At 47.5% G+C, this 25,447-nt stretch overlaps 1 protein-coding gene across 6 annotated transcripts in view; it reads left to right on the top strand.

The window, feature by feature from the left end:
• The window catches only part of FEZ1 (fasciculation and elongation protein zeta 1), a 230,448-nt gene that overhangs the window by 116,319 nt on the left and 88,682 nt on the right, over positions 1–25,447 (top strand). The window contains exon 1 of one of the 6 annotated variants that reach the window (XR_010188710.1): positions 23,794–24,242. The exons of the other annotated variants lie outside the window; for them this stretch is intronic. The gene's annotated coding sequence lies outside the window, so the exon portion shown is untranslated. Of the gene's footprint in view, positions 1–23,793; positions 24,243–25,447 lie in introns of those variants that run through there. 6 annotated transcript variants of the gene reach the window in all.

The following is a 25,447-nucleotide window of genomic DNA, read 5'->3' as shown; positions in this document are numbered from 1 at the left end:
CCGTTTGGGAGCTTTGGTATAATCCCCATGGTCCTTACGGAGTTCCCAGCATCCACTAGGACGTCAGAGAAAATAAGAATTTACTCACCGGTAATTCTATTTCTCGTAGTCCGTAGTGGATACTGGGCGCCTGTCCCTAGTGCGGACTCTCTGCAATACATGTATATAGTTATTGCTTAACTAAAGGGTTATTGTTATGAGCCATCCGTTAAATGAGGCTCAGTTGTTGTTCATACTGTTAACTGGGTATGGTTATCACAAGTTGTACAGTGTGATTGGTGTGGCTGGTATGAGTCTTACCCTGGATTCCAAATCCTTTCCTTGTTGTGTCAGCTCTTCCGGGCAAAGTTTCCCTAACTGAGGTCTGGAGGAGGGGCATAGAGGGAGGAGCCAGTGCACACCAGATAGTACCTAATCTTTCTTTTAGAGTGCCCAGTCTCCTGCGGAGCCCGTCTATTCCCCATGGTCCTTACGGAGTTCCCAGCATCCACTACGGACTACGAGAAATAGAATTACCAGTGAGTAAATTCTTATTATTTCCCTCAGACCCCTCGAGGTCGCAAAAATGTTATTTTGCCCAGTTACTACACCCTGATATCGCAACGAATACTATTTCTTATGTCGACCATGATGTTTCCTGATTAGATCCACAACATGGATGCAGTCATTTCGACCGGATGGATACGGTTTTTCCCCTTCTTTGCAGGTAGAGGAAGGTGAAAAGGTAAGAGGTCAGCAGCCTTTTCCAGTTCGCAGAAGCAGAAATCATCCTCTGTTTCTACCACATCCACCGCATGCCGCTGGCTCTATCTTGCGAGTGCCCACACCGGTGGGACCACGTCTAATACTCTTCAGTCAGTCCTGGAATGGACATGGACCAGTGAGTTAAGAATAGAGTCCCAAGGGGGACATACTGGAGTTTCCAGATAATTCCCTTCACTGATTTTTCAAATAGATCTTAACCGATTCTCCTCTGGACGGGGAGGTAGTATGCGACGCCATACAAGAGTTGGGTCAGGATCAGGACATTGTCCTGCTCTCCCTATCATAAAAAAAAAAAGAAACTGTTATTCAAGCTTTTTCGTGCTTCTGAGCCCGGACAGCTTGGTCAGAACAATCCCCAAAAATTCTACTTAAGAAGTTGAACTACAAGATGGAATCTCTCAGGGCAGGGATCTCCAATCTGTAAAAGGAGAAAGAGGGTCTAAGTACGGTTTCTTCCGCCTTAGGCTTACCTGGGTTTGCTATTCAGGATTGTCATTGCCAATTCACCGGAGTGATGGCAGTATGATGGTTTTCCTTCAATAGTAAAAGCCATTATTATTCTGTACTGGGACGCTCTCCTGACTACGGCAAGGTCAAGAAACAAGTGGTGCAAATCGTTGTTTTCTCTCTGACAGTTCTTCAACACAGTGGTTGGCTCCTGAACTTGCCAGAATCACTGTTGATCCCAACGACGCGGATGTCGGAGTTGGGAATAAGGGCCCTCATTCCGAGTTGTTCGCTCGCAAGCTGCTTTTAGCAGCTTTGCACACGCTACTGGGAGTGAATCTTAGCTTATCAAAATTGCGAACGAAAGATTCGCAATATTGCGAAAAGACTTCTCTGTGCAGTTTCTGAGTAGCTCGAGACTTACTCTTCCAGTGCGATCAGTTCAGTGCTTGTCGTTCCTGGTTTGACGTCACAAACACACCCAGCGTTCGGCCAGACACTCCTCCGTTTCTCCAGCCACTCCCGCGTTTTTCTCAGAAACGGTAGCGTTTTTTCAAACACTCCCATAAAACGGCTTGTTTCCGCCCAGAAACACCCACTTCCTGTCAATCACATTACGATCTCCAGAACGAAGAAAAAACCTTGTAATGCCGTGAGTAAAATACCTAACTGCATAGCAAATTTACTTGGCGCAGTCGCAGTGTGAACATTGCGCATGCGCAGTTAGCCGAAAATCGCTGCGATGCGAAGAAAATTACAGAGCGAACAACTCGGAATGACCACCAAGGTTAGATACAGAACTGTTGAGAGTTTGTTTTTTCCAGTGGAAAGAGATCTGAGGATCCAGAGTCGGATCAGATTTGCAACAGTGTAAATCCATCAATACGTTCGGTTGATGAAGAAGATGGTTGCGGCCTACGAGGCCATTCGGTGAGCAGGTTAAATGCCAGAGTGGTTTTAGCGGGACCAGTTGGACATGTGGTCTGGGTCTCGCCTGCACATGCATCGGAAAATACTCCTATTTTCCAGGACCAGAATATCTCTCCTGTGGTGGCTGCACAGTTCTCACCTCCTAGAGGGACGAAGGTTCGGGATCCAGGATTAGATCCTGGTGTCCATGGATACAAGTCTCCGAGGCTGGGGAGCAGTCTTTCCAGGGGAAGAATTTCCAGGGACAAAGGTCAAGCCGGGAAGCTTGTCTGCAATAAGCATTCTGGAATTAAAGGCTATTTACAACGTCTTAATTCAGTCGGACAACTTAACAACAGCGGCGTAAGTAAACCGCTAGGGCGGAATGAAGAATAGAGCGGCAATGGCAGAAGCCACAAGAGTTTTCCACTGAGCGGAAAGGCATGTAAACGCAGCAGACACTATCTCCATCCAGGAGAGTGGGGTCTTCATCAAGTGGTTTTCACAAAAGTGATATGTCTTTGGGGAATTCCTCAAATAGACATGATGGCGTCTCGCCTCACAAGAAACTTCAGAGATATGGTTCCAGGTCAAGGGACCCTCAAGCAATAGCGGTGGACGCCCTGGTGATACCGTGGGTGTTTCAGTCGGCCTATGTGTTCCCTCCATTTCCACTTTTTCAGAAGAGATAAAGATCATAAGAAGAACTAAGGTTCAGGCGATCCTCATTGTTCCGGACGAGCCAAGGAGGGCTTGCTATCCAGATCTTCAAGAATTACTCATAGAAGATCCCTGGCCTCTTCCTCTACGAGAGGACCTGTTACAGCAAGGACCGTGCGTATGTCAGGACTTACCGCGGCTGCGTTTGACGGCATGGCGGTTGAACGCCATATCCTAGCCCGAAAGGGTATTCCCAGTGAAGTCATTCCCACACTGCTTCAGGCTAGAAAAGAAGTAACGGCGATGTCTTACTACCGTATTTGGAGAAAATATGTGTCTTGGTGTCAATTCAAGAAGACTCCTACAAAAATATTTCAGCTGGGGCGTTTGCTCCATTTTTTGCAAGCAGGTGTGGATGCGGGCCTAAAGTTAGGCTCCATTAAGGTACAAATTTCGGCCTTATCTATTTTCTTTCAGAAAGAATTGGCATCCCTTCCAGAAGTTCAGACCTTCGTGAAGGGTGTGCTGCACATCCAACCTCCCTTTGGGCCCCCTGTGGCACCGTGGGATCTTAACGTGGTGTTGCAATTCCTTCAATCTCATTGGTTGAACCTTTGCGTAAGGTTGAGTTGAAATTCCTTACTTGGAAAGTGGTCATGCTGTTGGCCTTGGCATCCGCAAGGCGGGTGTTTGTATTGGCGGCTTTGTCTCACAAAAGCCCTATTTAATCTTCCATGCAGATAGAGTGGAGTTGAGAACTCGTCAGTAATTTCTGCCAAAAGTGGTTTCATCGTTTTCACGTAAACCAGCCTATTGGGATGCCAGTGGCTACTCACACCTTGGCGGAATCAAAGTCTCTCAATGTGGTCAGAGCTTTGACAATCTATGTCGCCAAAACGGCTCAGGTTAGGAAAACAGAGGCGCTGTTTGTCCTGTGGGCTCCCAACAAGATTGGGGCTCCTGCTTCCAAGCAGACTTTTGCACGCTGGATTTGTAATACGATTCGGCAGGCTCATTCTACAGCGGGATTGCCGTTACCGAAATCGGTGAAGGCCCATTCTACCAGAAAGGTGGGCTCTTCCTGGGTGGCTGCCGAGGGGTCTCGGCATTACAGCTTTGCCGAGCTGCTATTTGGTCGGGATCAAACACCTTTGCGAAGTTTACAAGTTTGATACCCTGGCTGAGGAAGACCTCTTGTTGGTTAATCGGTGCTGCAGAGTCATCCGCACTCTCCCGCCCGTTCTGGAGCTTTGGTATAAACCCCATGGTTCTTGAAGCATCCCCAGCATCCTCTAGGACGTATGAGAAAATAGGACTTTAATACCTTCCGGTAAATCCTTTTCTCTTAGTCCGTAGAGGATGCTGGGCGCCCGTCCCAGTGCGTACTGTATCTGCAGTCATTGGGTGTGTTTACACACATGGGCCAGTATTTACTAAGAATCCGAGTTTGTCCGATTCCCAATCCGGGAATTCACTAAGCAGCAATCTCGGCAGTGTTTGGACTATTCGTAATGGTTTGAATGACAACGTTCAGAAATACGAATGAATAGACCATCGATCAAACGCGGCTGTTATTTCATAGAATACGGGCATTCACTATTCATTCGTATTTGGGTGTTAGTTTCTGAGTGCTCAAGTGCGGGTCTGTTTTTTTTCGATTCGTTAAAAAAAGCAGCAAAAAAATAGACCTGCTTTTTCCAGTCGAGTTTGGATAACCATGCACGGATCAGTGAGATCTGTGCATGGTTATCTATGGGAAAGGGTCTGTTTAGTGTAAAAACTGGGAAAAAAATTGCGTGGGGTCCCCCCTCCTAAGCATAACCAGCCTCGGGCTCTTTGAGCCGGTCCTGGTTGAAAAAATATGGGGGGGGAAATGACAGGGGTTCCCCCATATTTAATCAACCAGCACCGGGCTCTGCGCCTGGTCCTGGTTCCAAAAATATGGGGGACAAAAAGCGTAGGGGTCCCCCGTATTTTTGAAACCAGCACCGGGCTCCACTAGCCAGGTACATAATGCCACAGCCGGGGGACACTTTTATACTGGTCCCTGCGGCCCTGGCATTACATACCCAACTAGTCACCCCTGGCCGGGGTACCCTGGAGGAGTGGGAACCCCTTAAATCAAGGGGTCCCCCCCCTCCAGCCACCCAAGGGCCAGGGGTGAAGCCCGAGGCTGTCCCCCCCATCCAAGGGCGGCGGATGGGGGGCTGATAGCCCTGTGAAAAAATGTGAATATTGTTTTTAGTAGCAGTACTACAAGTCCCAGCAAGCCTCCCCCGCAAGCTGGTACTTGGAGAACCACAAGTACCAGCATGCGGTGTTTACACATGGGACCCCTTTCCCCGACTGCCAGGACCTCCCCTGACTCCTGTCAAAGAGGGTCCCTACAGCCAATCAGGGAGCGCCACGCCGTGTGCTCCTGTAGTGTCTGTCAGTCAGCGGTGAGGTTACTTTCGGTCAACCGCTGACCCCACTCAATTTTCTCAGAATTTTAAAGACTTTAATCAACTTTTTAAGGTACACAATGAAGCCCTGCACGGATCTCACAGATCCGGCCGGGATTCCTTGTGTTTTGTCAGGCAGTGTTTTACTCATCACTCCCGTAAAACACTGCCTGATATTACGAATCACATCGACATCGGAAAAAACGATTGTGTAAAACTCGGCAGCTTAGTGAATGATCGTATCAGGATTCAAAAAGTTGCAGTAAAAAATGCACCCGATACCATTCGAGTTCAAACACCCTTCAAAACGGCCAAAACACGAATCTTTGTAAATATACCCCATGGTGTGTTGTGTTTAAGTCAGCCTGTTGCTGACGATATTCATGCCATAGCATGCGTTATGCTGTTATTGGTTGTGTTTACACACAGGTTGTGTTATGTTTTATGTCAGCATATTGCTGCATATTCTTCATGCCGTCGGCTGGTGTTCTGTTGAATGCCATGTTCTGCGGCATACTGGCTGTGAGAGCTGGTAAGATGCTCACCGTGGTTTAACAATAAATTCTTTCCTCGAAATGTCCGTCTCCCTGGGCACAGTTCCTATAACTGGAGTCTGGAGGAGGGGCATAGAGGGAGGAGCCAGTTCACACCCCTTTTAAAGTCTTAAAGTGCCCATGTCTCCTGCGGATCCTGTCTATACCCCATGGTTCTTAAAGCATCCCCAGCATCCTCTATGGACTAAGAGAAACGGATTTACCGGTAGGTATTAAAATCCTATTTTTTCAGGCAATCCTATTTGGTTGTTTAGTGAAACTTGTGTGTTTTCGCATTCACATCGCCGAAAAGCCATCTATTTTTGGGGGGACAATAGGATAGCCCCCGGCGATAGTATCACCTGCGGTAAATTACCCCGTAGGGCTTGTTCACTTCCTCATGGACTTACTACTCAATTGACCATATAGTGGTTTCATTAATACAGATTGTCTGTACTGGTCGGGTTGAAATGGATGTATGACTTTGAAGTGTCTACATCCTTTCTTATCTCATTCCCTGAGGCAGGACCAGAACATTTTATATATTTTTTTCAATTCAATTCAATGTCCACGGAACTCATTTTGGATCATATTTTCTACAATGGGCAATTACACTGATTTTAAGGAATATCGTAATAAAGTCATGTTTTATCAGCATTACTTATGATTAATTTGATAATCACTGCAAGTTATTTCGATTGATTAAGAGTGCGCCCACACAAGAGCCTTCTTTCTTCTCCCCTCTTTGCCATGGCAGCACTGTCAGCCATGCTTTCTAGAGGATACGGGGCCGCAATGCATTCCAGCACCGATGCCGGGGTACTGCCATATTGGTCCAGGTCAGCTGACCGTAAATCAGCCAATCCATGCCCAGCCAGGACAAGGCTCTGTCACCTGATTCACTCCAGCCACTCACAGCCAACCCAGTGGTATAAATCCCCAGCACTGGCTATGCAAAATCGCCAGTGCACTGTCTAGCCTAGTCTCATCTAGGTGAAGAGTTCCTGAGCTCTTGCTATTCAAATACAGTAGCTTTCATTTCCTCTATGGTGCAGTTTTCTCTTACGTCCTAGAGGATGCTGAGGTCCATTTTAGTACCATGGGGTATAGGCGGCTCCGCAGGAGCCTTCGGCACTTCAAGACTTTTTAACTGGTGTGAACTGGCTCCTCCCTCTATGCCCCTCCTCCAGACCTCAGTTTAGAAAATGAGCCCAGGAGACTGGACGCACTCTAGTGGAGCTCTACAGAGCTTTGCTAGGAAAAGACTTAGTTAGGTTTTTTTGTTTTACAGGGAAGCTGCTGGCAACAGCTTCCCTGCTTCGTGGGACTTAGGGGGGGAGAATAGAACCAACTTCTCAATTAGTTTAATGGTTCTATTTTCCGCTGACAGGACACCATTAGCTCCTGAGGGTACTGAACACAGCTCACCCATGGCTCGCGGTTCACTCCCACAGCACGGCCGCCACCCCCTAACAGAGCCAGAAGAAAGAAGACGGGTGAGTATATTACTGGAGTCCGACAGAGAAGGTCCTCCGGTCATCGTGGCGGCTTTTCGGGTAACAGCGCAGCGGGACGCTGTGCGCCATGTCTCTCAAAGGGTGCAGAGCGCGCAGGGGGGGCGTGCTCTGAGCGACATGATACCTCTCTCTGCTGGCTGTAATAAAGTGTATATGTATTATCCCCAGCGCTAGGGACCCCCGAGGGCCAGTATAAAGATTCCCCTGCCTGAGGGAAACGCGACATTTTTAGGGGGCGGAGCTTCTCAGGCGTCCTGCTCACTCATCAGCGCCATTTTCTCCTGCAGACGCTGCTGAGAGGATCCACGCTGCTCTTCTCTGCCAGGCTGCTACAAGTACCACGGATTGTTCAGGGAAGTAGCTTATTTATTGATTTTATTTTTATATATATATATATATATATATATATATAAACGTTTTGGGTGTGTTCTGCACATTTACATATGCAACGCTGAGTGTGAGCTGGCAAATCCCTTTGTGTTTCTATACCAGGCCCCTCTGTGGGTCTGTCCCCGATAGCTCCTGTGTGTAAGGGCTCTGTGTGTGTGGGTGTACACGCGTGTAACATGTCAGAAGTAGGGGGAGAATCCTCTCAGGAGGAACCTATATTGGATGCACAAGAGGGCAATATAATGGCTCTTCCTTCACAGAGGGAGCCAGAGTGGGTGAGAAAGTTGCAATGTCATATTTCCATGTTGGCACAAAAGTTCTCAGACTCTGAAAAACAAACTGTTTCTTGGAGACAGTCTGTGGAGGATGCCCTGTTTAATGATGCTTCAGGGTCATCTACGAGGGTCCCCCCGGTTCCCAGAAAAGGTCCCTTGCACAGATTATGAAGGGGGACACTGACACAGATTCCGATACGGATGCTGACACCGGGGACTTAAGAGGGGTAGACCCTAAATTGGCCAAAAGCATACAATGTATGATTGTTGCTATTAAAGAGGTGTTAGAATTTCCTGATCGTGCACCTACACCTGAGGAAAAGGATTATTTTAGGTTAAATAAAAAACAGGAGATAACTTTTCCTCCGTTAAAGGAGTTGAATAATTTCTTTGAGGGGGCCTGGGCTAACCCTGAGAAGAAATTCACTATTCCCAAAAGGATACGGGTTGCGTACCCATTCCCTGAGGAGGACAGGCGTAAGTGGGAGATGCCCCCAGTGGTAGACACCTCAGTTTCTAGGCTCTCTAAGAAAATCACCTTGCCTGCCCCAGGGTCAGCTTCCTTAAAGGACACTGCTGACCGTAAGTTGGAGACAACTTTTAAATCCATATATACTGCTAACGGTACCCTACTCAGACCCGCCATTGCTAGTGCGTGGGTGGGTAACGCGGTGGAAAAATGGGCAGACAATTTAATGGTTAATATTGATACTGCGGATAGGGATGAAGTACTCCTCACCCTCAGCCACATCAAGGATGCAAGAGGAAATAAAAAAGCAATACCCAAAGGTATTACTAAGCCCAGGCGCTAGATGGGTGGTTCCCCACAGCAGCTATACAGAAAAGGGTTGGTCAGACCCCCAAACAATATGTAAACAAGGAAATACAGCGCTTAAATGGTCACATAAGCAAAAACAGGTAGCATGTAAAATCTTTGTTTTATTAAAACATGGAGTAAAAATGTATTTAAAAAGTATATATATGATGGTTGAATCAAGTGCACATAGCTGGCAACTGCCACATAAATTCAAATATCAATCAAGATAGGTGTTTTTCCTAGTGTCAAAAGTCCTTGCAGAAGGTAGGTATTATATAGAACCTGTTCAGGCAAGTCCCACCAACTTGAAAAAGTTGCACGCAAGCAACGAAACGCGTTGGTGGGACTTGCCTGACAGTGTGTTTGCCTAGACCTTGGAAGGATTGTACCTGGACCAAGCCCCCTCAATTGACTTTTTAACAACTTGGACCCTTAGAAGAACCTGTATTACACCGTGGAGGATTCACATCTACCACCCTCTGAGGAACAGCCATTTGCGGACGCAGATTCGCCTAATTACCTCAAGGGACGCTGGTGGTAACTATAACTCACGGATAGGATATAGGGTCCTTTTATTCAAGGGGACTATCATAGGAACAGGTTCTATATAATACCTACCTTCTGCAAGGACTTTTGACACTAGGAAAAACACCTATCTTGATTGATATTTGAATTTATGTGGCAGTTGCCAACTATGTGCACTTGATTCAACCATCATATATATACTTTTTAAATACATTTTTACTCCATGTTTTAATAAAACAAAGATTTTACATGCTACCTGTTTTTGCTTATGTGACCATTTAAGCGCTGTATTTCCTTGTTTACATCAAGGATGCGGCAGGTTATTTTGTTGAAGCTATGAAGGATGTGGGTTTGCTCAGTTCCAGAGCCATGGCTATGGCAGTTTCGGGTCGTAGGGCTCTATGGGTTCGGCACTGGAATATTGATCTGAAATCAAAAAGGAATATTGAGGCCCTTTTTGGTGAGAAGCTGGATGCCATGATTTCCACAACTACTTCGGGCAAATCTGCATTTTTACCTTCCGCGTATGTTCCCCCTAAGAAAAGGTATCACTCTAACACCATGCAGTCCTTTCGGCCCAACAAACACAAAAAGGCTAAAGGCAACCCGTTCTTTGCAGGAAGAGGTCGGGGTAGAGGATGAAGGTCTACAACGCCAGCTAGTTCACAAGAACAGAAACCAGCAGCTGCTGCTGCTGCAAAACCCTCAGCATGACGCTGGGGCTCCCATGCGGGAGGCCGATTGGGTGGGGGCTCGCTTACTGTTCTTCAGCCAGGTCTGGAGTCATTCAGATCTGGATCCTTGGGTGTTACAAATAGTATCCCAAGGTTACAGGTTGGAATTTCAAGATCTTCCCCCATGCCGATTTTTCAAATCAGCCTTGCCAGTTTCTATCCAAGACCGAACAAAGGTGTTGAACGCAATACACAAATTGTGTCAAGACAAGGTAATTTCCTTGGTCCCCGAGTTGCAACAGGGGAAAGGTTTTTACTCAAGCCTCTTTGTGGTACCAAAGCCGGATGGCTCGGTCAGACCAATTCTGAACCTAAAGTCTTTGAATCTCTTTTTAAAACGATTCAAGTTCAAGATGGAGTCCCTCAGAGCGGTGATCTCCAGCTTGGAGGAAAAGGAATTTCTGGTGTCGGTGGACATCAAGGATGCCTATCTACATGTTCCCATCTACCCTCCGCATCAGGCATACCTGAGATTTGCGGTGCAGGACTGCCACTACCAGTTCCAAACGTTACCTTTTGGACTCTCCACGGCTCAGAGGGTCTTCACCAAGGTGATGGCGGAGATAATGGTACTCCTTCGCAAGAAGGGTGTCAACATAATTCCTTACCTGGACGATCTCCTCATAAGGCAAGGTCGAGGGAGAAGTTAGCGCAAGACATTGCTCTGTCTCTGTCGGTGCTTCGAAAGCACGGATGGATCTTGAATTTTCCAAAATCACAGTTGGAACCGACGAAGAGATCATCATTTCTGGGAATGATACTGGAGGTGCAGAGAGTATTCCTTCCGGTGGAGAAGGCTCTGGAGATCCAGGCGATGGTCAAACAAGTTCTGAAACCAGCACGCGTGTCAGTTCATCAATGCATCCGCCTGCTGGGAAAGATGGTAACGGCCTACAAGACTCTCCAGTTTGGCTGATTCCATGCCAGGGTGTTCCAGTGGGACCTGCTGGACAAGTGGTCCGGATCGCATCTACACATGCATCAGAAGATAATACTGTCGACGAAAACCAGGATTTCACTCCTGTGGTGGCTGCAAACATCTCACCTCTTGGAAGGACGCAGGTTCGGGATTCAAAACTGGGTCCTGGTGACCACGGATGCAAGTCTCCGAGGTTGGGGGGCGGCCACCCAAGGGGAAAGCTTCCAAGGAAGATGGTCAAGTCAAGAAACGCTTCTTCACATAAACATTCTGGAGTTGAGAGCCGTTTACAACTGCCTTCAGCAAGCAACGCATCTTCTTCTGAATCTACCCATACAGATCCAGTTGGACAATGTGACAGCAGTAGCTCACATAAACCATCAGGGAGGAACAAAAAGCAGAGCGGCAATGGCAGAGGTGACAAAAATACTCCTCTGGGCAGAAAGACATGCAAGAGCTCTTTCAGCAATATTCATTCCGGGAGTGGACAACTGGGAAGCAGACTTCCTCAGCAGACACGATCTCCATCCAGGAGAGTGGGGCCTCCACCAAAAGGTCTTTGCAGAAGTGTCAAGTCGTTGGGGCGTTCCTCAAGTAGACATGATGGCATCTCGTCTCAACAAGAAACTTCCGACATACTGTTCCAGGTCGAGAGACCCACAAGAAGTAGCTGTGGATACCTTGGTGACCCAGTGGGTGTTCCAGTCGGTGTATCTGTTTCCTCCACTTTCTCTAATACCAAGAGTTCTAAAGTTAATCAGAAGAACAAGGGTTCGGGCAATTCTCATTGCTCCAGACTGGCTAAGGAGGGCTTGGTATCCGGATCTTTAGGAGTTACTCCTGGAAGACCCTTGGCCTCTTCCTCTTTGCGAGGACCTGCTTCAGCAGGGGCCGTTAGTTTATCAAGACTTACCGCGGTTACGTTTGACGGCATGGCTGTTGAGTGCCAGATCCTAGCCCGTAAGGGTATTCCCAATGCAGTCATTCCCACACTTATCCTGGCCAGGAAAGGGGTAACGTCCAAGCATTACCATCGTATTTGGAGAAAATATGTCTCTTGGTGTGAATCCAGTCTCCTGCGGTGGAGTTTAAATTAGGACGTCTGCTCCTATTTCTACAGGCGGGTGTGGATGCTGGCTTGAGGTTAGGGTCTATCAAGGTCCAAATTTCGGCTTTGTCCATTTTCTTTCAGAAACAATTGGTTTCCCTTCCTGAGGTTCAGACGTTCGTGAAGGGTGTTCTGCGCATCCAACCTCCTTTTGTACCTCCTGCGGCGCCATGGGATCTTAATGTGGTGTTGCAGTTCCTTATATCGGACTGGTTTGAACCTCTACAAGAGAGTCCTTATTTGATTTTTCACGAAGATAGAGCTGAACTGCGGACGCGTCAGCATTTTCTTCCAAAGGTTGTGTCTTCTTTTCATATCAACCAACCTGTTGTGGTGCCATTGTTTCTGACACCTCAGCCGTTTCCAAGTCCTTGGATGTTGTCAGGGCTCTGAGGACTTATGTGACAAGAACGGCTCGGTTAAGGAAAACGGAGGCCTTGTTTGTCCTTTATGACCCCAACAAGATTGGGTGTCCTGCTTCTAAGCAGACTATTGCTTGCTGGATCAGAGGTACGATTCAGCACGCTCATTCAAAGGCAGGATTGCCGCTGCCGACTTCGGTAAAGGCCCACTCTACGAGGAAAGTGGGTTCGTCCTGGGTGTCTGCCCTGGGTGTGTCGGCGTTGCAGATTTTGCGATCAGCTACTTGGTCGGGGGCAAACATGTTTGCTAAGTTTTACAAGTTTGACACCTTGACTGCTGACGACCTTCAATTCTGTCAGTCGGTGTTGCAGGAACATTAGCACTTTCCCGCCCATACTGGGAGCTTTGGTACATCCCCATGGTACTAAAATGGACCCCAGCATCCTCTAGGACGTAAGAGAAAATAGGATTTTAATAACCTACCGGTAAATCCTTTTCTCGTAGTCCATAGAGGATGCTGGGTGCCCGCCCAGTGCTCATTTTTTCCTGCATAATTACATTTGTATTGTTTTACACAGTTCTCATGTGTTATGGTTTCTTTCAGCTGTTGGCTGTTACTTTGTGCATGCTCGTTGGCATGGGTTATGTTATGGCCATGTTAGGCGGCATGTCTGTAGAGTGTGGGCTGGTGTGAATCTCACCCTAGTTCTTCTCTCGAAGTTGTCCGTCTCCTCGGGCACAGTTCCTATACTGAGCTCTGGAGGAGGGTCATAGAGGGAGGAGCCAGTTCACACTAGTTAAAAAGTCTTGAAGTGCCGAAGGCTCCTGCGGAACCGTCTATACCCCATGGTACTAAAATGGACCCCAGCATCCTCTACGGACTACAAGAAAAGGATTTACCGGTAGGTTATTAAAATCCTATTTTTTTCTCACTAAGCTGCATTCACCTGACACCTTTTCCTGAGTCTGTGTCTGATCCTTCCTGGGCTGCACAGATGATTCCAGCCTGCTAACTAACTTCCTGATTCTCATTCTTCTGACCATACATTGGTAATATCCGATCCTACTCCAGTTTTCAGTCCGGTTCCGGTTCCTACCATCATACAAGAGTTCACTCCATTCCTGGAGCAGTAATACTAATAACCCAGTCCAAGCCTGGTAAATCTACTGAACACTCTTCTGCAATACCAATCGGATTCCAGCACAAGGGGAGAATCTAATACCATCCTGATTACAGTAATAACCCAGTTACAAGCCTGGTTAATCTACTGTCTCCTCTCATCAGCCTGCATTCCAACTGCATCAACTCTGGGGCGAGATCTCAGCAGCCTATACAGACTTCAACCTGACTCCGGATTCACAAATACCAGATTCTTGACAATTGGCTGGAGTACCATATATCTTTAATTACGAGTGAGAACAAGATTATCACTCGTGGATTGGCTGGAGTACCATTTATCATTAGTGACGAGTGAGAACAAGATTATCACTCGTGGATTGGCTGGAGTACCATTTATCATTAGTAACGAGTGAGAACAAGATTATCACGCGTGGATTGGCTGGAGTACCATTTATCATTAGTAACGAGTGAGAACAAGATTATCACTCGTGGATTGGCTGGAGTACCATTTATCATTAGTGACGAGTGAGAACAAGATTATCACGCGTGGATTGGCTGGATACCATTTATCATTAGTAACGAATGAGAACAAGATTATCACGCGTGGATTGGCTGGAGTACCATTTATCATTAGTAACGAGTGAGAACAAGATTATCACTCGTGGATTGGCTGGAGTACCATTTATCATTAGTAATGAGTGAGAACAAGATTATCGCTCGTGGATTGGCTGGAGTACCATTTATCATTAGTGACGAGTGAGAACAAGATTATCACTCGTGGATTGGCTGGAGTACCATTTATCATTAGTGACGAGTGAGAACAAGATTATCACTCGTGGATTGGCTGGAGTACCATTTATCATTAGTAACGAGTGAGAACAAGATTATCACGCGTGGATTGTCTGGAGTACCATTTATCATTAGTAACGAATGAGAACAAGATTATCACGCGTGGATTGTCTGGAGTACCATTTATCATTAGTAATGAGTGAGAACAAGATTATCACTCGTGGATTGGCTGGAGTACCATTTATCATTAGTGACGAGTGAGAACAAGATTATCACGCGTGGATTGGCTAGAGTACCATTTATCATTAGTGACGAGTGAGAACAAGATTATCATGCGTGGATTGGCTGGAGTACCATTTATCATTAGTGACGAGTGAGAACAAGATTATCACGCGTGGATTGGCTGAAGTACCATTTATCATTAATGACGAGTGAGAACAAGATTATCACGCGTGGATTGGCTGGAGTACCATTTATCATTAATGACGAGTGAGAACAAGATTATCACGCGTGGATTGGCTGGAGTACCATTTATCATTAGTGACGAGTTAGAATAAGATTATCACTCATTGTTCAATCTGCCCCAAAGTACCAGCCAATCCGCTGCAAACTGCCACGTTACAGGCTGTGTTTGAAAAGTGATAGGAGCTGGTTGGTTGGTACTTTATCTACATCCACTTTATCTCTTCCAAAGCTTAGTACTATACATTGGGGGTAATTCAGACCTGAGCGCTATGCTGCGTTTTTGTACAGCGGGCGATCAGGTCTAAACTGCGCATGCGTATTCACCGTAATGCGCAGGCGCATCGTACAGGAACAAAGCGGATCGCCGCTCAGCGATGGGTTTGTGCGAAGGATCCATTTGCACGGCCGTTCGCAATCTGATTGACAAGAAGAAGGCGTTTGTGGGTGGCAACTGACCGTTTTCAGGGCGTGTCTGGAAAAACGCAGGCGTGTCCAAGCGTTTGCAGGGCGGGTGTCTGACGTCAATTCCGGTCCCGGACAGGCTGTAGTGATCGCAGCGGCTGAGTAAGTCCTGGGCTGCGCAGAGACTGCACAAGATCTGTTTGTACCGCTCTGCTACACATGCGATCGCACACTTGCAAAGCGAAAACACACTCTCCTGTGGTCGGCGACTATCTGATCGCAGGGCTGCAAAAAATAGGATTTTGGTTACCTACTGGTAAATCCTTTTCTCGTAGTCTGTAGAGGATGCTGGGGTCCACATTAGTACCATGGGGTATAGACGGGTCCACCAGGAGCCATTGGCACTTTAAGAGTTTGAGAGTGTGGGCTGGCTCCTCCCTCTATGCCCCTCCTACCAGACTCAGTCTAGAAACTGTGCCCGAGGAGACGGACATCTTCGAGAGAAGGATTTAACACAGATAGTGGTGAGATTCATACCAGCTCACACATACAAGGCACATCAAGCTAACTTTCTTGAAACTCTCAGCAACTGCTGAAACATTACTTACCAAGTAACAATGCAGTACATAACTAAACAAAGATGTACTGAACCAGATAACGGTTGCAGGAAAACGAAGCATTGGGCGGGCACCCAGCATCCTCTATGGACTACGAGAAAAGGATTTACCGGTAGGTAACCATAATCCTATTTTCTCTTACGTCCTAAAGGATGCTGGGCTCCACATTAGTACCATGGGGATGTACCAAAGCTCCCAGAACGGGAGGGAGAGCGTGGAGGCTCCTGCAGAACTGATTGACATCAGAGGCCAAAGTATCGAACTTGTAAAACTTTGCAAACCTGTTCGACCCAGACCAAGTTGCAGCTTGGCAAAGTTGCAATGCCGAGACACCCCGGGCAGCCGCCCAGGAAGACCCCACCTTACGAGTAGAGTGGGCCTTAACAGATTTTGGACACGGCAATCCTGCCATAGAATAAGCGTACTGGATAGTGAACCTAATCCAGCGAGAGATCGTCTGCTTAGAAGCAGGACACCCAATTTTCTTGGGATCATATAGGACAAACAGAGTCCGACTTTCTATGACGAGAAGTTCTCTTCACATATATCTTCAGAGCCCTCACAACATCCAAGGACTTTGATGTAATTGAGGAGTCAGTAGCCACTGGCACCACAATAGGTTGGTTGATATAAAATGCCGACACAACCTTCGGAAGAAACTGTGACCTCAACCTCCTGTAGAGGCTCAAACCAATCCGACTGGAGGAACTGCAACACCACGTTAAGGTCCCAAGGTGCCGTAGTGGTACAAAGGGAGGTGGATGTGCAGAACTCCCTTCAAAAAAGTCTGAACCTCGGGGAGGGCAGCCAATTGTTTCTGGAAAAAAATGGATAAGGCCGAAATCTGGACCTTCACAGATCCCAACCTCAGGCCCATATCCACACCTGCTTGCAGGAAGAGGAGAAAACGTCCGAGTTGAAACTCCACCGTAGGAAACTTCTTGGATTCACACCAGAGACATATTTCTTCCAAATATGATGGTAATGTTTAGACGTTACCCCTTTCCTAGCCTGTATAAGGGTAGGAATGACCTTCTTTGGAATGCCCTTCCGAGCAAGTATCAGGCGCTCAACTTCCATGCCGTCAAACGTAGCTGTGGTAAGTCTTGATAGGCGAAAGGCCCCTGCTGCAGCAGGTCCTCCCGAAGAGGAAGAGGCCTCGGCTCTTCCTGCAAGAGATTCAGAAGGTCCGCATACCAAGCCCGCCTTGGCCAGTCTGGAGCAATGAGGATCGCTTGAAGTCCTGTTCTCCTTACGAGCTTTAGATCTCTTGGAATGAGTGGAAGTGGTGGAAACACGTACACCGACTGGAACACCCACGGAGACACCAGGGCGTCCACTGCCACTGCTTGTGGGTCCCTCGACCTGGTACAATAGCGTTGAAGCTTTTTGTTGAGACGAGAGGCCATCTTGTTTATTTGGGGTAACCCCCAAAGGTCTGTTATTTCCTTGAACACCTCCGGATGGAGACCCCACTCCCCTGGATGGAGATCGTGTCTGCTGAGGAAGTCTGCTTCCCAGTTGTCCACTCCCGGAATGAAGATTGCTGAGAGCGCCAACGCGTGTCTTTCTGCCCAGAGGATGATACTTGTCACCTCCGACATTGCAGCTCTGCTCTTCGTTCCGCCTTGTCGGTTTATGTAGGCTACTGTCGTTACATTGTCCGACTGCACTTGAATGGCCCGATTTCTTAGAAGATGGGCCGCCTGAAGAAGACCGTTGTAGACGGCTCTTAGTTCCAGGATGTTGATGGGCAGGCCGGCTTCCAGACTTGACCACCTTCCTTGGAAAGTTACTCCTTGAGTGATTGCTCCCCAGCCCCGAAGGCTCGCATCCGTGGTTAGAAGGACCCATTCCTGAATCCCGAACCTGCGGCCCTCCAGAAGGTGAGGTAATTGTAGTCACCAGAGGAGCGAAATCCTGGCCTTCGGCGACAGACGTATTCTCTGGTGTATGTGGAGATGAGATCCTGACCACTTGTCCAGGAGATCCAGTTGGAAGGCCCGAGCGTGGAACCTCCCGTACTGGAGAGCCTCGTAAGAACCCACCATCTTTCCCAACAGGCGAATGCATTGATGAACCGACACCCGGGCTGGCTTCAGGACATCCCGGACCATTGTTTATATCACCAACGCTTTCTCCTGTGGAAAAAACACCCTCTGCACTTCTGTGTCTAGGATCATTCCCAGAAAGGACATCCTCTGGGTTGGTTCCAAATTTGACTTTGGAAGGTTCAGAATCCAACCGTGGATCTTGAGGAGGCGGGTTGTGAGAACAATGGACTGCAGCAGCTTCTCCTTGGACGATGCCTTTATCAGCAGATCGTCCAGATATGGAATGATGTTCACCCCTTGTTTGCAGAGGAGAACCATCATCTCTGCCATCACCTTGGTAAACACCCTCGGTGCTGTGGAGAGGCCGAATGGCAGGGCCTGGAACTGTAAATGACAGTCCAGTAATGCGAAACGGAGATAAGCCTGATGCGGCAGCTAGATCGGAATGTGTAGGTACGCATCCTTGATATCCAGGGATACCAGGAATTCCCCCTCTTCCAGACCAGATATCACCGCCCTGAGAGACTCCATTTTGAACCTAAACTCCTTTAGAAAAGGGTTCAACGATTTTAGGTCGGTACCACAAAAAGGTTCGAATAGTAACCTGTGGTTTGCGAATGAGGAGGAACTGGCACAATGACCTGTGCCTCCACCAACTTTTGGACAGCTTCTTGTAGGACAGTGCTGTTTGCCAGCAGAGCTGGTAAGCCTGATTTGAAAAAACAATGAGGAGGGAGACTTTGAAATTCCAGCTTGTATCCCAGGGATACAATATCTATCACCCAGGGATCCAGGCCGGACGATACCCAGACGTGACTGAATTGTCTGAGTCTCGCTTCCACTGGCCCCACCTCCAGGCCGCGCGGTCCATCGTCATGTGGAGGACTTTGGCGTACCTGAAGCAGGCTTTTGTTCCTGGGAACCTGCAGCTGCAGGTTTCTTGGACTTAACTCGACCTCCCCTAAAGAAGGTATTGGACGGTCTGGCCTTTCTAGGCTTGTTAGGCCGAAAGGACTGTGTTGCTAAAGAAGAGAAGGATTTCTTCGGAGCAGGTGCAGCTGAGGGAAGAAACGGAGACTTACCCGCTGTAGCCGTGGATATCCACGCGTCTAAAGCTTCACCAAAGAGAGGCTTACCTGTATAGGGTAGGGACTTCACACTTTCTGGATTCCGTGTCGGCCGACCACTGGCGCAGCCACAGTCCCCGACGAGCTGAAACAGACATGGAAGAAATTCCCGCAGCCATGGAACCCAGGTCTTTCATGGATTCTACCATAAAACCTGCTGAATCGTGAATGTTGCGTAAATATACTTCAACATCACCCTTATCCATCGTATCCAAATCCTCTAGTAAGGTAGCCGACCACTTTACTATAGCCTTTGCAATCCATCCACTAGCAATAGTGGGACGTAATATGATTAAAGTGTGTTATCAATTTTACGATCAGCCGGCTCCTTTAAGGCGGTAGATCCTGGAACAGGTAAAATCACCTTCTTTGAGAGTCTGGACACAGATGCATCAACAATCGGCGAGTTGTTCGCTCGCTAGCTTCTTTTAGCAGCTTTGCATACGCTAAGCCGCCGCCTACTGGGAGTGAATTTTAGCTTTGCAGAATTGCGAACGAAAGATTAGTAGAATTGAGAATAGAAATTTCTTTGCAGTTTCTGAGTAGCTCCAGACCTACTCACAAAAAGCGATCAGTTCAGTCAGTTTCGTTCCTGGTTTGACGTCACAAACACACCCAGCGTTCGTCCAGACACTCCCCCGTTTCTTCAGACACTCCCGCGTTTTTCCCAGAAACGGCAGCGTTTTTTCGCACACACCCATAAAACGGCCAGTTTCCGCCCAGAAACACCCACTTCCTGTCAATCACACTCCGATCACCAGAACGAAGAAAAAACCTCGTAATGCCGTGAGTAAACTACCACACTTAGCAAATTTACTTGGCGCAGGCGCACTGCGAACGTTGCGCATGCGCAGTTTGCGACTAATTGCTCCGTTGCGAAAAAATCGGAATGAGGGCCTCTATTCGCAATTCTGCTAATCTTTCGTTCGCAATTCTGCAAAGCTAAGATTCACTCCCAGTAGGCGGCGGCTTAGCGTGTGCAAAGCTGCTAAAAGCAGCTAGCGAGCGAACAACTCGGAATGAGGGCCATAGTTGCTTATTATCTAAGTGTAAAAATAAACTGAAACAGCATGGGGCCATTCCGCAACCCAGTGACAGGTAACTGCATTTACACGGTGGAGTCATATTATTATGACCACTAGCTTATAGCCAGAGTAACCAGCGTGTGCAGCGCGGACAGCAGCTAAACGGGCTGTGAGTGACTCAGTAAGGTGCTGGTAGGTTGGCACAGGTTCATTGTGATGATGAGCTGCTCCGTTGTAGCGCGTCGTTCGGCCCTTACGCACCTTCGTAGCTGACGTTCACCTCTCACATCAATGGCACGTGGTGCTCCGCAGTTTCTACGTCTGTTATTTGCAATGGTGCCATTTGTCCAGTCACGATACACCTTCACCGCAGCAGCACGCGGACAGGTCAGAGATACTGCCACCCTTGGCTCGAAAGCTGATAATCATCCCTTTTTGCAACTCGGATAAATCGCCCATTTTACCCCTGACAGCAACGAGTGATGTCTGTGCAGACGGCCTATCACACCTTATATACCCACCCAGCCAGCAACGAGTGATATGTGTGCAGACAGCCTATCACACACCTTATATACCCACCAAGCCAGCAACAAGTGATATGTGTGCAGACGGCCTATCACACCTTATATACCCACCAAGCCAGCAACAAGTGATATGTGTGCAGACGGCCTATCACACCTTATATACCCACCAAGCCAGCAACGAGTGATATGTGTGCAGACGGCCTATCACACCTTATATACCCACCAAGCCAGCAACAAGTGATATGTGTGCAGACGGCCTATCACACCCTATATACCCACCCATATACGTTTTGGACCCCTGCTGGAGTCAGACCCGTATACCAGCTGCATTATCCATCTGCTGGTTGAAATATCTTCGAGTGGAGAGGAGCCGTTCATCGGTTCCCGCAAACGGCACGTAGAGGTGGAGATCTGTGGAGCATTCAGGTCGAGCAGGACAGGTTACAGCAGACGCCAGTGAAGGTGCCGGTTTTCCCGCAGCCAGAAGCCATCTTGGTAGATGTCGGGACTTTTTCCTGCTGACAGTATTTTCTCATACCTCACGTAAGATTCCGGTTGGAGCGGCTCTCACTCAGTTTACTGTCCTATGTTGGATTGTCATGTTCAAAGGAACTTTGATACTAAGTGACTGTTCATTGGTAACCATCTAATATACGGGCTCTATTAGCAGTTACATTTGATCTAGTTTGACTTATATATATTCAGTCATTTGCCTACAGAGCTTGTTCATACACTTCTGTGCACAGAATATGCTCAAGTCCACCTCCTTTTAATGGAAAGCATTTACACTTGGTACCTTAGATGTTTAAATTATTAAGACCGGTCTTGTTTTATAATTTGTGATTATTCATGTATTCTTAAATATTTTAAATTATTAGTAGTTTGTTATTATTGTCAGCCATATCATATATATTTTTATTATAGCGCAAGAGTTTAAAATTTGAGTTTTATATACCCACCCAGTCAGCAACAAGTGATATGTGTGCAGACAGCCTATCACACACCTTATATACCCACCAAGCCAGCAACGAGTGATATGTGTGCAGACGGCCTATCACACACCTTATATACCCACCAAGCCAGCAACGAGTGATATGTGTGCAGACGGTCTATCACACCTTATATACCCACCCAGCCAGCAACAAGTGATATGTGTGCAGACAGCCTATCACACACCTTATATACCCACCAAGCCAGCAACGAGTGATATGTGTGCAGACGGCCTATCACACACCTTATATACCCACCAAGCCAGCAACGAGTGATATGTGTGCAGACGGTCTATCACACCTTATATACCCACCCAGCCAGCAACAAGTGATATGTGTGCAGACAGCCTATCACACACCTTATATACCCACCCAGCCAGCAACAAGTGATATGTGTGCAGACAGCCTATCACACACCTTATATACCCACCAAGCCAGCAACGAGTGATATGTGTGCAGACGGCCTATCACACACCTTATATACCCACCAAGCCAGCAACGAGTGATATGTGTGCAGACGGTCTATCACACCTTATATACCCACCCAGCCAGCAACAAGTGATATGTGTGCAGACAGCCTATCACACACCTTATATACCCACCAAGCCAGCAACGAGTGATATGTGTGCAGACGGCCTATCACACTCCTTATATACCCACCAAGCCAGCAACGAGTGATATGTGTGCAGACGGCCTATCACACTCCTTATATACCCACCAAGCCAGCAACGAGTGATATGTGTGCAGACGGCCTATCGCACACCTTATATACCCACCAAGCCAGCAACGAGTGATATGTGTGGAGACAGCCTATCGCACACCTTATATACCCACCAAGCCAGCAACGAGTGATGTGTGTGCAGACGGCCTATCGCACCTTATATACCCATCAAGCCAGCAACGAGTGATATGTGTGCAGACGGCCTATCACACATCTTATATACCCACCAAGCCAGCAACGAGTGATATGTGTGCAGACGGCCTATCACACACCTTATATACCCACCAAGCCAGCAACGAGTGATATGTGTGCAGACAGCCTAACATACCCCTTATATACCCACCAAGCCAGCAACGAGTGATATGTGTGCAGACGGCCTATCACACACCTGATATACCCACCCAGCCAGCAACGAGTGATATGTGTGCAGACGGCCTATCACACACCTTATATACCCAGCCAGCAATGAGTGATATGTGTGTAGACGGCCTATCACATACCTTATATGCCCACCAAGCCAGCAACGAGTGATATGTGTGCAGACGGCCTATCACACACCTTATATACCCACCCAGCCAGCAACGAGTGATATGTGTGCAGACGGCCTATCACACACCTTATATACCTACCCAGCCAGCAACGAGTGATATGTGTGTAGATGGCCTATCACCCACCAAGCCAGCAACGAGTGATACGCTGTAGAGTTTAGGAAAAGCAACATTATAACATGACGTCACATTTACAACGCAACTTATAACGGGAGTTATAGCGCTAGGAGCTGGCGCGAGTTGCATGGCACCCACTATGCGGTACGCAGCAACGATATATGAGGACACATCTGTATGTGTGTAGATGGCCTATCAGCCACCTGATATACCCACCAAGCCAGCAACGTTTGATATGTGTGTAGATGGCCTATCCCTCACCTTACATACCCACCAAGCCAGCGCACGACACCTGACGTACTTCATAGGCTACGCGCTGCCGATGTCATGTGTAGGAAGTGGTCATAATAATGTGACTCGACCGTGTAATATCTTACATTGTAACCCTTGGCAACTAATCAGGTTCTGCCACTGTTCTAGCACAGTTTGGACAGTAAAACCTCTGGTTGCTATAGTGTAATGCACATGTTTCCCTGTTTACCATGATCATGCTTTACACATCCATAATTCTTTCTGCCCATCTAAGGTATATGAGCAACTGATCTTTATGCATGCTACGTAGCTTTACTGATCAATACGTGGGTTTCCTCTGATGGTCCAGAGACCTACTGCTAGGTAAGTGCTTACCGCTCTGGAGAGTATGTTAGCGCTATATAATAATGAGAAGGCCTAGCACAGACACCAGCCCCTTCTTCAGGCCTACACATCTGTGTGCATGCATCTCCTGTAACTGACATGAACGTCACTGAGTGACGGTGAATGTACCGCGTGCAGTGACAGGCCGTACCTCCCAGCTATATCTAGTACAGCAGTATATACAGTAGTAGTGAATGATAAATCCTGCTTCCAGGGTTCTGGGATTTAAATTTAAAAAAACCAAACCCCGGTCCCCTGGATTCCTATCAGTGTGTCGGCATAAGATTGGTCGCCATCCCCGGCCTGCACCCCCTCTCTCGATGAGGACAATCGAGGCTGTGATTGCAGTGAATTAGACACATCTCACTGGTTCTATCTGCAGCTATTCACGCTCCTGCCTATCTCTGCCTGCTCGGGGAGTGACTATTCTCTTGTCAACAGTGCTGTGGATGCAATGAATATTCATGAGCAGCTGAGGCAGGGCTGAGCTGGTGGATTGCTTCTTCTCCCAGGCTAGCCTGAACCATCATCACCATTGTACGTTTAATCTGCTATTCCAGCTAATGCAATAGGACGCAGGCAGGACCCGTTGGACCAGGCGGAGATACAGGGTTTAGGATGCTGAGCTAGGATAAACCTCCGTTCCCTGCAACCTCCGTACTGATGCTGAGAATCTGGTGACTGGTCCTGTTCTCAATACAGGTGATTGTTTCTTTCATTCTCCTAGACCATCTGGCCTGCCGTGTCCCTGCGTTCTAAGGAGCCTTTATCTACACATGTGCTTGTATTGTATATGGGTGTCCATCAGACAGTGAGGTCCCGGCTGCATTCCCTGGGTGCCTATCGGATAGGATGCCTGTAGCACACAGCGGGTGTCATAATTATTAGGGTCACCGGTCAGCTGTCACATTGTGTCACTGCTTGTGGTGTTTAGCCACTATGTAAACAGACCGGGAATGATCTGTGTTTATAGCTGTGACCCAGTGGATCGGTCTACTGTGCTGTAATGTGATATATATGTACAATAATCTCTGGGGTTGCAGCATGAAGCAGGACCAGACAGGTACACACACAGCCCTGTCATTATTTCCTCAGCACACAGGCCGGGTTTACCCCCCTCCAAACCTTTTCATGTATTAACCCTGTAGCAAAACTGTCTTCCCGTGACATGAATGGTTACGATGTGTTTGTATCTGGAACATGGGGATTTGTCACAAACAAGGAGAGGATGAATGGGAATGTTTGTGCATTGAAATGAGACTCGGAAAAGAACATATTGTATTGTGGTGTATTGTGCAATAGGGTCCCCTGTCCAATCGTATGAGGAATTTGGCCCTGGTAAAGAGCACTGTTGTTTCTCTACATTTATATAGTAAACCTACTTATATCCTTTTGTCTGATTAGTTGATTTGCACATTTTTGTTGTTATGGTCTCAGGTGGAAAATTGTTACCAACCTATGTACTTGTGAGCTGGATATTTCTGTCTCTAGTCTTTCTCTCACATTTCCTTTATCCCGCTCCTTCCCCAATTCACAGCAATGCAATTTGCTATTATTATTTTTTCGGTTTTACATTTTGGCCATACCCTGCGGACCGTTAACCCTTGTGCTGTGATTGGAGGCCATTGGTGAGATTCCAAAAAGAACGCTCTGCATAACAATGATCCCATTGAACATTTTGGGATCAGACCTGTCTTCCTAACTTGCCGACAAGTCCAAGTGAAGGGTCCCATACACTACAACGATAATGCCCGATTTCATTCGATTTGACCTTTCGGGATGATAAATCGGATGAAAAGTGGCAAATCGGATGTGTTTTACATCCGATCCGATGCACGGTCCCGTGAGCATCGGATCGGAGCCCCTAGATTGTTAGTGCTGCACTCATGATATGTCGGACGCATATG

This window comes from Pseudophryne corroboree, chromosome 10, assembly GCF_028390025.1.
Source record: "Pseudophryne corroboree isolate aPseCor3 chromosome 10, aPseCor3.hap2, whole genome shotgun sequence".
NCBI classification, from domain to species: domain Eukaryota; kingdom Metazoa; phylum Chordata; class Amphibia; order Anura; family Myobatrachidae; genus Pseudophryne; species Pseudophryne corroboree.
The sequence above is the reverse complement of the archived record's forward strand: the minus strand, read 5'-3'. Positions and strand labels throughout refer to the sequence as shown.